This window comes from Lygodium microphyllum, chromosome 27 (assembly GCF_053477565.2).
Source record: "Lygodium microphyllum isolate KBCC chromosome 27, Lygodium_microphyllum_v1.1.10, whole genome shotgun sequence".
NCBI lineage: Eukaryota > Viridiplantae > Streptophyta > Polypodiopsida > Schizaeales > Lygodiaceae > Lygodium > Lygodium microphyllum.
This window is the reverse complement of record NC_141161.1, coordinates 85,399,897-85,411,604: the sequence shown is the minus strand read 5'-3', so window position 1 is coordinate 85,411,604 and position 11,708 is coordinate 85,399,897. Positions and strand designations below refer to the sequence as shown.

Below are 11,708 nucleotides of genomic sequence, written 5' to 3'. Positions count from 1 at the left end.
AGGTATACCAACTCCCCATTCCTTATTAACAATGAAATGTTTTGTGCATGGTAAAGAAAAGACTATTTTACATGATGAGGGGAGTACACATAACTTTATTTTTGCAAAATTGGTCAAAGAATTGAATTTACATACTGTTTCTACACATTATCGCATCAAGGTTGCATTCTTAGGTACGAGATATAATGGAACACAAGAGGTGCATAATTTAGAAATTAAAATTGGTGATTATACTGAACAAAGAAATTTCTTAGTTGTACCTTTGCAGTCTAGTGACATTATCTTAGGAATGCCTTGGCGACATCAATACAATCCTGATATAGATTATTCTATGCATTCAATAAAAATCCATTCTCAAGGAAAACAAATCACACTGAATGGTATGCACACTTCCAATAATTCTCCATTGCTTACTCATACTCACGCTAAACGTGCATTACGTAAAAGTAGCAAATCCTATTTAATATGGGTGAATGAAATTAAAGCTAAAGAAAATCAGATGCATCCTAGGCATGCACAATTTCTTTCCCAATTCCAAGATTGTTTTGCTGCTGATTTACCACCTGGATTACCACCTGTACGTCCTGAAGATCATAAGATAGATTTAATTCCTGGATCACAACCACCACCATGTAAAGCACCATATAGACATAACCAAATTGAACAAAAAGAAATTCAAAACCAAATAGACGAATTGCTAACCAGAGGATTAATTAGACCTAGTAGTTCTCCATTTGGTGCACCTGTCTTATTAGTAAAGAAGAAAAACAATACCTATTGCATGTACATTGATTATTGTGCCCTAAATAAAATTATTGTTAAGAATAGATATCCGATTCCTAGGGTAGATGATCTTATGGACAAGCTACAAGGATCTGCCATATTCAACAAGATAGATCTTAAATCTGGATATCATCAAGTAAGATTGGACAAATCTGATATATTCAAAACTGCATTTAGAACACAATTTGGACACTATGAATTCTTGGTTATGCCTTTCGGTTTAACTAATGTACCAGCCACATTCAGTCATATGATGAATCGCATATTTTTGAAACATCAGCATTGTGTCATTGTTTTCTTTGATGACATATTAGTTTTCAGTAAAAATGAGAATGAGCATTATGAACATTTGTCTTTAGTTTTTAAATTATTAAAAGACAATCAATTATATCCTAATCCAAAAAAGAGTGAATTTTTCCAAACAGAAATTGAATATTTTGGACATATTATTTCATCAGAAGGTATTAAAGTCGACCCTAAAAAAATAGAAGCAATCTTAAATTGGCTAATACCCAAAAATGTGCATGAATTACGTTCTTTCTTAGGTCTTGCTAGCTTTTACAGAAAATTTGTGAGGAATTTCTCATTACTTGCATTACCTTTGACAAAACTATTAAAGAAGGGTATCATGTATAATTGGTCTGACAATCAACAAAAGTCCTTTAATTTGCTGAAACATGCTTTAACTCATGCTCTTGTATTACAATTACCTAACTTCAATAGACCATTTTTCTTAGTAGTTACTGACGCTAGTGGATCTGGAATAGGAGCAGTCCTTATGCAAGATTCTCATCCCATAGCCTACTCTAGCTGCAAACTCAAACCAACTGAACTTAAGTAGTCTACCTATGACAAGGAATTGCTAGCCGTAGTACAAGCCTTATGTCAATGGAAACATTATTTAATGGGATCTAAATTCGTGATAAAAAAAAAACCAACAAAGCATTAGACATCTCCTTAGTCAACCACAAATATCTGACCGACACATTAAATGGACTGCTTTTATTCAAAGCTTTCATCCCCTTATACAATATCAACCTAGAAAAGAGAATGTTGTTGCTGATGCTTTGAGTAGAAGACCGACAATTCACAATATTTCTGTGATATCATTTGATTCCCTTATCCCAATGAAAGATGCTTATCACCAAGTTCCTACTTTTCAAGCTGATTGGAATAAACTAGTTGCAAATAATTGGATTCCTATTGATTCATTGTCTTATACTAATGGATTTATGTTTTATGAAAAAAGATTATGTGTGACTGTTCCATTTCGATCATTTATTTTGCATGAAATTCATTGTCCCCCATACCAAGGTCATAGAGGAATTATATCTACTTTGCGTACACTGATTGAAGATTTTTATTGGCCACACATGGACACTGATGTATCTAATTTTGTATCTGAATGCCTAATTTGTCAAAGAGTTAAGAGACACCATGGTAAACAATATGGTTTACTAATGCCCTTATCCATTTCATCACGACCATGGGAACAGATTTCAATGGATTTTATCACTGGTTTACCTAATACTAAAGCTAATCATTATATGATTTGGACTATTGTAGATAGGTTTAGCAAACAAGCATATTTTATTCCATGCAAGAAAACCTTAACTGCATCTCAAGCTACTCAATTGTTCTTGAAAACTATTTTCACTAGCCATGGTTTACAAAAAGTTATTATTTCTGATTGTGATTCTAGGTTCTGCAATAATTTTTGGATTACTTTGTTTGCTAACTTAGGAATAAAGATTGATTTTCCATCTACATTTCATCCTGAAACAAATGGTCAAACAGAAGCTACTAACAGTACCATTTTAGATCTTTTGCGTGCCTACACAATTTCAAAACCGCACACATGGGATATATATCTACATTTACTTCAGTTTGCATATAATAACACACCACATACAGCTACAAAGAAAGCACCATTTGAAATTATTTATGGATATCGATTGCCTACACCTGTTACATCATTGTCAAATAAAATTCAAACTGCTGATGATATTGCTAATATGCATGCTACTATTTTTGATGAAGTTAAAAATATGATTGCCAAAGCCCAGCAATCATACACAAAACAAGCAAACAAGAAAAGAAAAGCTATGAGTTTTAAAGTTGATGATTATGTTTGGTTACGAATTGAAAAGCAAAGATTACAAAGTGTAGATAAACACCCTGTTGTAAAATTAGCACCTAGATTTATATGGACCATTCAAGATCATACACAAAATCAATGACAATGCATTTAAACTAGAATTACCACAACATTGGAAAATCCATAACACCTTCCATATCAGTTTATTACGACCTTTTAGAGGACAACTACCTGTACACCCTTGTCTATGAAAACCCTCCTTTGCTAAACGAAGAAACTGAAATTCTTGAGCCTGAAACTATTATAGATACTGATTTTATGACCACTAGAACTGGCTGTAGATATTCTAGATATTTGGTTAAGTTTAAAAATCATCCTATTGAAGAGGCCCAATGGATGCACGCTAGAGACCTAAGTGCTTTTCCCACACTGTTAGCTCCACAATGAGCTAATAGCAATTGAGGACAATTGCTATCCCACCCCGGGGGTATGATGCCAGGAGGCATATTCCATGATGGATTCCGTAAAATTTTATTGCCGGGGCTCATACACAATGTGGATTCTTTGTGTGAAAAGTCGATGGGGACGCCTATCCTTTTCGGGCGTCTTGTTAATTTAATGTGTAAGTGGGTGATTCCATAGCGGGTGATTCCGCAAAATACACATTTAAATTAATAAACGTTTATGAGTTTGGAGTGCACACTCATAAGAAATTAAGGTTAGGATTGAGTTCTAACCAATTTATTTATTTTGTACCTGAAGACTGCTAGGTATTCACTTTTGTCGGTTTAATTGTATTATTTTTCTAACAATTGTGAATGCTTCAGTTGATGTGTAGAGCAAGCAGCGGTGGCATTGGGAAGCATTGGAGGATAGCGTGTATTCAAATTATTATCAATTTTTGATGGGCACGCATCTTAGGCATGGCGCCAATATTTTGACGCGCTTATTTATTAAAGCACTTGATATTTATTTATTACTTTTGTATGCACATGGGCGCACGATTTAAATATTTGTATTGGACATTGTATTTGGGTACCACCTGACTCCTTGGGCGCCCAATAGCTTTAATTCTCTAGTGGCACAAAAGCAAACACAAAAGCTAAAGCATGCTAATTGTAAATTGAGCTATTTTTTGAGCTTGAAGATGAATAATATATAAAATATATGCTTTGTGGAGCGCTCACATAAGGCATGGGGAAAATTGTACCCAATTAGTCTCTTGCTTCATGTCGTGCAAGCTTTCTTCCTTGTTTTTGGTGCAAAAATAGAGTTCTTTTGTTCTTGGGGACCTTTCGACGCCCACTACGCGTGCATATGACATCGGATCTGTGCACCAATTGTTCCATACCTTGATATGTTTCCAATGGACTTGATTTGTAGTGGAAGGCGCCATCAATGAGGTCTAACTCATTAGCATGGATAGAAGAATAGAGTAAGTTCTTCTAGATCTTGCAATGGAGAGTCTTACACACTACTATAGAGAGATGTATGACAACAATGAGAAGCAGTGAGGTAATAATCAAGGACATGGCATCACATCAAATTGGCACATGTATTATAGAGCACTGAGGTGGTAAGCTTGCTCATGCACAAAACTCATGATGTGAAGGAACGTAAATCTTGTTCATCATCAAAGTTACAATAAGAATGTTTTTTTACTATGCAGAGGGTGAAAGAACTAAAGGTCTTAGATTTGAGGAGGTGACAGTGGACATGGCCCATGCATAGAGAGATGAAGAAATGATGCTCATGAATTTTACACATGTCGTGATCAAATGACATCATAGCTTAAAAACATTCTATCATTATATGATGTTAATAGTGATATGTCTCCCTATGTAGGGAAGGAAAGAATGCAAGAACATGGACTAGCCATGCTGCCAAGGGATGTGGTGGCTACCGGTAAACAAGTGTGACTCCTGGGTTTTTTCCATAATACAATGTTAATAAGAATGGTCTATATTTTTGCAGGGGGATACAATTTTTTATTATGGACCTATAGTGGTGGAGGATGTGCCAACCACAAGAATTGATAAACTAATATACCTCAACAATACTATCTATAGTAACATTTTAAAGAAAGAATATATTACTGATTGTGAGGTCTTTGTGCAGAGTGCCATACTGAAAGTCGCATGGAATCCCCCTTACAAGACATTGTCTCCCATGAAGCTACAATGGTGCAAGATGTGCTAGCCACACACATAAGTAAACAAATGTGTATCAAGAATATTATGTATAGTAACATTTAGTAAGAAGAATATATTACTAATCGAGGAGTCAATGTGCAGAGGTCCATATTGAAAGCTATATGGAAGACCCCTTGCAAGTTATTGTTTTCCATACCACTACGATGGCGAAGGTGGAGTGGCATACTATTCTATGTGACCCATTCGAGATAGGAAATTCATTACGAGATGATAATCCAAGGGAGGCATTCTCCCGATTGGTAGAGGCATTAGAGGAGGTCAACCAACACAAGATGGTTGAGGTTGACAAAGAAACCACAAACATGACATGCGATATCATGGTGATTCATCTCCTTGAAGATAGTGGTGTGCATGGATTGGGGGATGGAATTTTATCAATGGAACTCCCATATTGAGGTAGAGTTAGTCGATGCCATGCATCTGGCTAATCATATGCTCAAGGAGATAGGGATGTTACTTTTTCTTTCCACAACACACTACATGGTAGAGCTTGTCAAATAGGTTGCAGAAGATAGACATCGATAGATGGAGTTGGGGCAAAAGTGTTGGGGCCTATGCATGGCACAAATTGTTCATTGCAAGTGACGCCTGCCTGTGTCATTACAGATAGTGAGGTGAGAGTTTTAAAGTCATGATATGGTCATGCTCGATATTATTTATGTATCACACTTGCTAGCTCTATTCAGTAAGTGCAATTGCTAAAATGAGTATTTCATGCTTTAAATGTAGGTTTATGTGATATATATTCTACCAGACATGCATTCACATGTCATTTACAATGGATTTATCCCTTTGAAGTTCAAGAAAGACAACATTATTGCAAATGAGTGGGTGTGAGATACATCAGGATCCTTGGTAAGAGGCTAGAATGAGATCCAATGTTATTAAACTACTATAGAGATGTTTTGTAGACATTTAGTAGATTTCTAATCCCTTATATGAATATGATATACTATAGGTGGCATGCAACATAGCAAGGCTTTTTGGAGCTCATTCTTGCAAATGTACACAAAAGAAAGAGACACCATTTTAGATTGCAATGTGGGATGGAGATAAATTGAGGATTGTATTTAATAAGTCAAGGAACTCACTCAGATAAACCACTCAAGGAACCCACCAATAGGAGAGGACCCAAAGACGTAGAAAAACCATCAACACGCGAAGTAGGACGAAGCAAGTAGTGCCAACGAAGTGGATTTGACAAACCTACTCAACATGATCGATAGCTTGGTGGAGCAGGAGAACTCAACTATGGCAGAAGAAAGCTCAAACTACACGTCTAACGAGGAACTCGACTTAGGCGTTTTCCCAGACGTTATTCAGCAGCTGGTCAGTAGCTATGATGCGCACGCCCGGTATGAACACCGCGGTAGGACAGCAGATGCTATCATCGTAGACTTAGAAGAAGAAAGAAAGCCAGCCCACAAGGCATTGCAAAGCATAGTCGAATACAATAGAGACCAGCAGGCTAGGAGCCACAGAGTTGCGTGAGGCGTAGAGGGTGCTGAACTTAGCCGATAGGAACCAAACAGATCACGAGAGAGCCCTAGAAGGAGACTTAACGCTGAGCAAGCTTCTCATGAAGCGACTGCTAGACAACACCACAGCAGAGCAAAGTGTCGTAGCATTGGTGACATCACTGCTGGCAAGATTAGGAGCTCTTTCTAACCACATTGAGGGTCTTGGCATAGCCAGGATGTCCTGAGAAAGGGGAGTCATGGGCTTCCCAAAGTATCTTCTGCTTTAGTGATTGGCTTGCCGAGATACATAATCTCGTTCTATAGTAGACAAGTCCACTATTGATAGAGAATTCTTGATACTTTGTTTGTAGCTTCGTGTCTTGATCCTTGATGGGGATCTCCCTTAGCAAATTTTGATAGGTTGGATTATCACTAAGGGAATCAACGAAGAAGAGGACCCGTCCATGGAAGATAAGATCGAGAGGGCAATTGTTCATGCTGCTCTCCATAAAAAGGGACCAAATTGCCAATTTTCGATGATTCAAATACCATCGAGCTACCGGGGTAAGAAATTCAAAACTCTGATTGACTGTGGCAGCACTCATTCTTTCATTTCACTAGCCTGTGCAAGAAGGTTAGGGATAACCACTGTAGTTGCACCCACTTTGCTTGTCGAAAGTGACCTTCCATCGATAGCACTCAATTCTAATAAACGAATTACATGTTTGTATTTCTTTGCTGAAGATGAAAGATATCTAAGAGCAAAGGTAACATGTTTACATAAACTTGTAGAATATTTAAGTGATATGTAGTGCTCTTTTTCGTCACACCAATGCATGGGTGCTCACCTTTCCATGTGTGCATGTGTAGCTACCTCCCACAATTCGAAAACTAATTGTGTTCAATGTGAATGCGGTGCTTCAACATAGGTGGCCAAAGCAAAAGGGATCGTTAAAAATATTGGGTGATTTTGCAGCTAGGGCTTGCAATATTTTTAAAGGAAATATCCACATTGTTTGACATTGCCATTTGGAGCTCCCTGAAGGAAGACAACTTAAGTGAGCTACTCTAATTGGTTAGAAGTGAATGTGTGAAGTCATCAAAGTAAGCACCAAACTTTGCATTTCAATATGGACAAGGCAAGTGCAAAGCAACTCCCACAACCACTTCTTCCAAAAGGAGTTACACAAGGCCCCTTTTCCTAAAACGTTTTGATGACATTGATTGGTTGCACTTCAGCCCAACAATGACACTATTTGTGGATGATAGCATGGAGAAGATCCAGATGAACCCACCCAATGCCTTTGTATGCCCACCCCATTTAAGGGAAACCCTATGGATATAGTCCTCCTAGGGAACATGCTTTCCTACTTGACCAAGCTAGCATGCTTCCATAGTTCAGTCCTAGACTTTGTTAAGGATAACCAATTCCATCCTCCAGCAATGTAACTTGATTAATATTTGATGTGCATGATGAATATGCACTTTTAGAATTATTTTATTGTGTTGATTTACAAGCGCAATGAAATGATGATGACAGGAAAGAGAAGAAAGAGAGAAGAATGCACAAGTGAAGGAGATTGTGTATATGCGTTCACTCAATTGCAAACTATAAGGTGTCTAAATAAAGCACGTGTGAAATATGTAGAAAAGGGTGGAGTGTAGATACATACATGCATGTGAGTGTATATGTGGGCAGTAGATTGAGTAACAATGAGAGAATATTGTTGTCCCGAAATTAACTATTCAATCAATGTGAAAAACAATAGATATTGCATGTTATTGCAGTAAGTGTAACAAACTCTTTGATATCGTATCCTCTTGTAGTCAGTCCACACAATAATGCTCAATTGAAAGTAGCAAAAACTTGTGTGATGTAGTTTCACTCATGTGTGCACAATGGGAGTGATATATCAAGGTGTAATAGCAAATCATACACATAAAAGTGAGACGTACATGAATGTATTATGCACATGGGAATAACAATGTGATATTATTTTTGTCCTAATATTAATAACTAAAAGTGTCTAAGACAATGGACCTCATGCAACCCTTGACCCTTGCAAAATTAAGAGGGTTGTGAAAAACAAGTGGACGACTCTTGCAAAATCAAGAGGGGGGAGAGAGAGAAGTTACTAATTCACAGAGAGAGAGAGAGAGAGAGAGAGAGAGAGTTGCACTTGAGGCAATTAACACGGGGGGAGTTACATGGGTAGGGACATTGGTGGTGGAAGTGGTGGAGGTGGTAGTGATTGTGGTGATGGAGGTGGTGGTGGCGACGAAGGTGGTAGTGGTGGTAGCGACGACAACGGTGGTGGCGGTGACGGTGGGGAAGTAGTAGTGGTGCTTGATATATGGCCTAGGAGAAGAGGAGGAATAAGTGGACTATGTGGAACAAGAAATGGAGGTTTCCCAGAAATGCTCACTTAGAAAGCTAGCTTCTTGCGTGGTGGATGGCTTCAATCTTGGTGATGTTTGGTTTGAAAGGATGAGACAAAAAGAAGTGAAGGTCACGTGTAAATGCCACCAATGTTGAAGGGTCTCCATTGAAATATTTGGTGGTATGTATAACAATCTGCACTCCCTAGGGTTTTGACTACCTAAGGGAGGGTGCATTGTACAAGAACAATTAGGAAATGGGTCAAACCCAAAGGGTTATTCCATACTTGAGGACCCTATTTGTATGAATTGTATGAAGCTAGTTGTGTGGCGTTAGCCTAAGGGTAACAAGGTGGCTAAGTGACCTCAGGATCCCTTAATGTGCCTTGAGATTGTGTAGTGGTGGAAGGGCTAGGGTTAGAACCCCTAGTTGTAGTGAGAGTGTGTCCATCTTTTTCTTTTCATTTTTTCTTGCAATACTTTTATGACTTAGAGAGAGGCTGCAATGTTCTTGATATTCCTTTATAGATTCCCCCAACTTAATAAAAGAATCTATGAAGAACGGGTACGTGTGGACATAATGTTGATAATGTCTTCTAGTATGGCAATAAAATATGTTAAGAGGAGAAATGCTTTGAGATAAAGTCATGTCATTATGACACAATCAATTTCAATTTTTATGTCAAAGAAGAGGGATGGAAAGCCAACCTCATATGGCATGGGTACTTGCTACAAAAGCTTCGCTAATAGATGAGGATAATTACATGTCATGTGATGAATGATAGGTACATGCATTTACTAAATGTCTTAACAAAATTATTGAAGGAAGACTTGAGATCCCTAAGTTGGAATAGCTAGATCTTTTTGAATTTGGTGGCTTGCACATTAGGATCTTTGGGAAATTTATATCTCCCATGAAATTGGACATTATACTCACTATGGAGTCTTCTAGGGAATGGGTAATAGAGTACATTAGTCCACTTGCTAGGTAATGAGTAGCAAAATGCAGACTAGGCATGCTCATTAGCTTCAAGAATGGTGTAATGCCACTGTGGTTGCTTGGCCCATGCCTCTTGGGCTTTGTTCCAAGACACCTCCTTCTATTCCCTTAAAGCTTGCATGCTTCAAGGAGGGCCTCATTGCCTTGTTGGTTAAGCCATTTTCTTGATTAATCAGTGGCATTTTGCATCCATGCTTTGTAGGATCTTGATCATCTTCTCATAACTTTTCTTATTATGGAGAGCCATTTCCTTTCGTGATTGTGAGCCTTGTCGTTCTTCTTTTTTTGCCTCTATGGGAGCATCAAAATCTAATGGGTTCATGTACTCTGATGTCAAAATTATGACTATAGGTGACTCGATAGCTCTATTAGTAGTAAATAGGCATCATTAGACTCCAAGGGTGCTTGTGACCAAAACCCCATTTCCTCAATTCTTGGTCATTGTAGCCCATGTATTGAAGGTGATCTAGTAGTCTTTGTTTAGTAGGTAGATAGGAGATGACATTGAACTAGGTGCCAAGATCAAAGTTGTCCAATGCTATTGTGGCAATGACAAGTTGAATTTCAACTCCTTCACCTTATTTATCTTTGTAATAGAGGCAGTTATGATGCCCTTTTGATATAATTATAAGAAAAGCCCATAACCACTTTTGAAGAATCTTTGTCTTGGCCATAAAGGTGGTCATGATGGCCTTTTGATATAATTATACGGCAAGTCCATAGCCACTTTTTGAAGAATATATGCATGCACATGATTAACTCCTTCTTCCACCCAGCCTCGATTATAGCTCGTAGACCTATAAGCACTATGTGGAGTTATACACGTGTTTGATGGTTTGCTTCTAGCTCTCTTTTCAGAGCAACCACTTTTGCACTTTCATATTCCAATTGATGAACTTTGCTACTTGCTCCTTGGCTTAAGCCCCCTTTCACTATACCTTAAACCTACTTGCTTATCTCTTCCAACTCCCTTCTTTTATATTCCATTTGAGTTTGAGGTCCTAATATTTCCAAACAAACTATTGTGACATCTCCAAAGGTAGGTCCTTGTTTGATTGCCTACTCTGAATCCAATTTGTGTGGGTTTAGTTTCTAGTACGAATTTTTTTATGTAATCCACAAATCCCAGCGTTCGGACTAGTCCACACATAGCCTTGGTGAAGTTGGTGAGGCCACATTCTTATATCAATCCCTTTGTCATGTTACTAATCTCTATTACCTTGTCTAGGTTGGCAAAAAGACAAGATTTTAGGTCTAACATTAAATGCTTGAGGTTTGATGTCGAATTCTTGCTTATGCTTCATACTAAAAATTTTATATTGCTTTTTGGTATCCTTGGTGGGAATGAGCCCTTGGGGTATTTCTTCCCTTATGCAAAAACACAAAATTTGATGTGAGAATTTCCAAGTAAATGGTGATTGTAAGTTAAGAACTTTTTACCAATTTTTACATTTATCTTTTACGTGATCCCAACATGTGAGTCTATGTGGTTGTCCCCCCACTAAAATCTTTTGCAAAGCTTCCTAGCTTTGCAATGTGAAAAGGTGCATAGTAGTTTGCTACTGTGTGAGTTAAAAGAAAATTAATTATTGTTATATACATGAGGGTTATTCATTTTAGTTATTTACAAGGGTTTTTGGGATTCGATTTTGGGAAGCCATCAATTGTAGAATCATGGATTATATTGTAATTCTACAAAGGGGATCTAAATCAAATGTTCAACATACTAGCAGGCATAGATATGTGACAATGTTGGTCTTAGAGTTGAGGGTCGA

General features: G+C 37.7%; 1 protein-coding gene across 1 annotated transcript in view; it reads right to left on the bottom strand.

Annotated features, from left to right (window-relative positions):
• Positions 1–284: 284 nt before the first annotated feature.
• The window catches only part of LOC148012557 (histone H2B.9-like), a 43,916-nt gene continuing 32,492 nt past the window's right edge, over positions 285–11,708 (bottom strand). Inside the window, exon 3 of the transcript XR_015689034.1 lies at positions 285–584. The gene's annotated coding sequence lies outside the window, so the exon portion shown is untranslated. The remainder of the gene's footprint in view (positions 585–11,708) is intronic.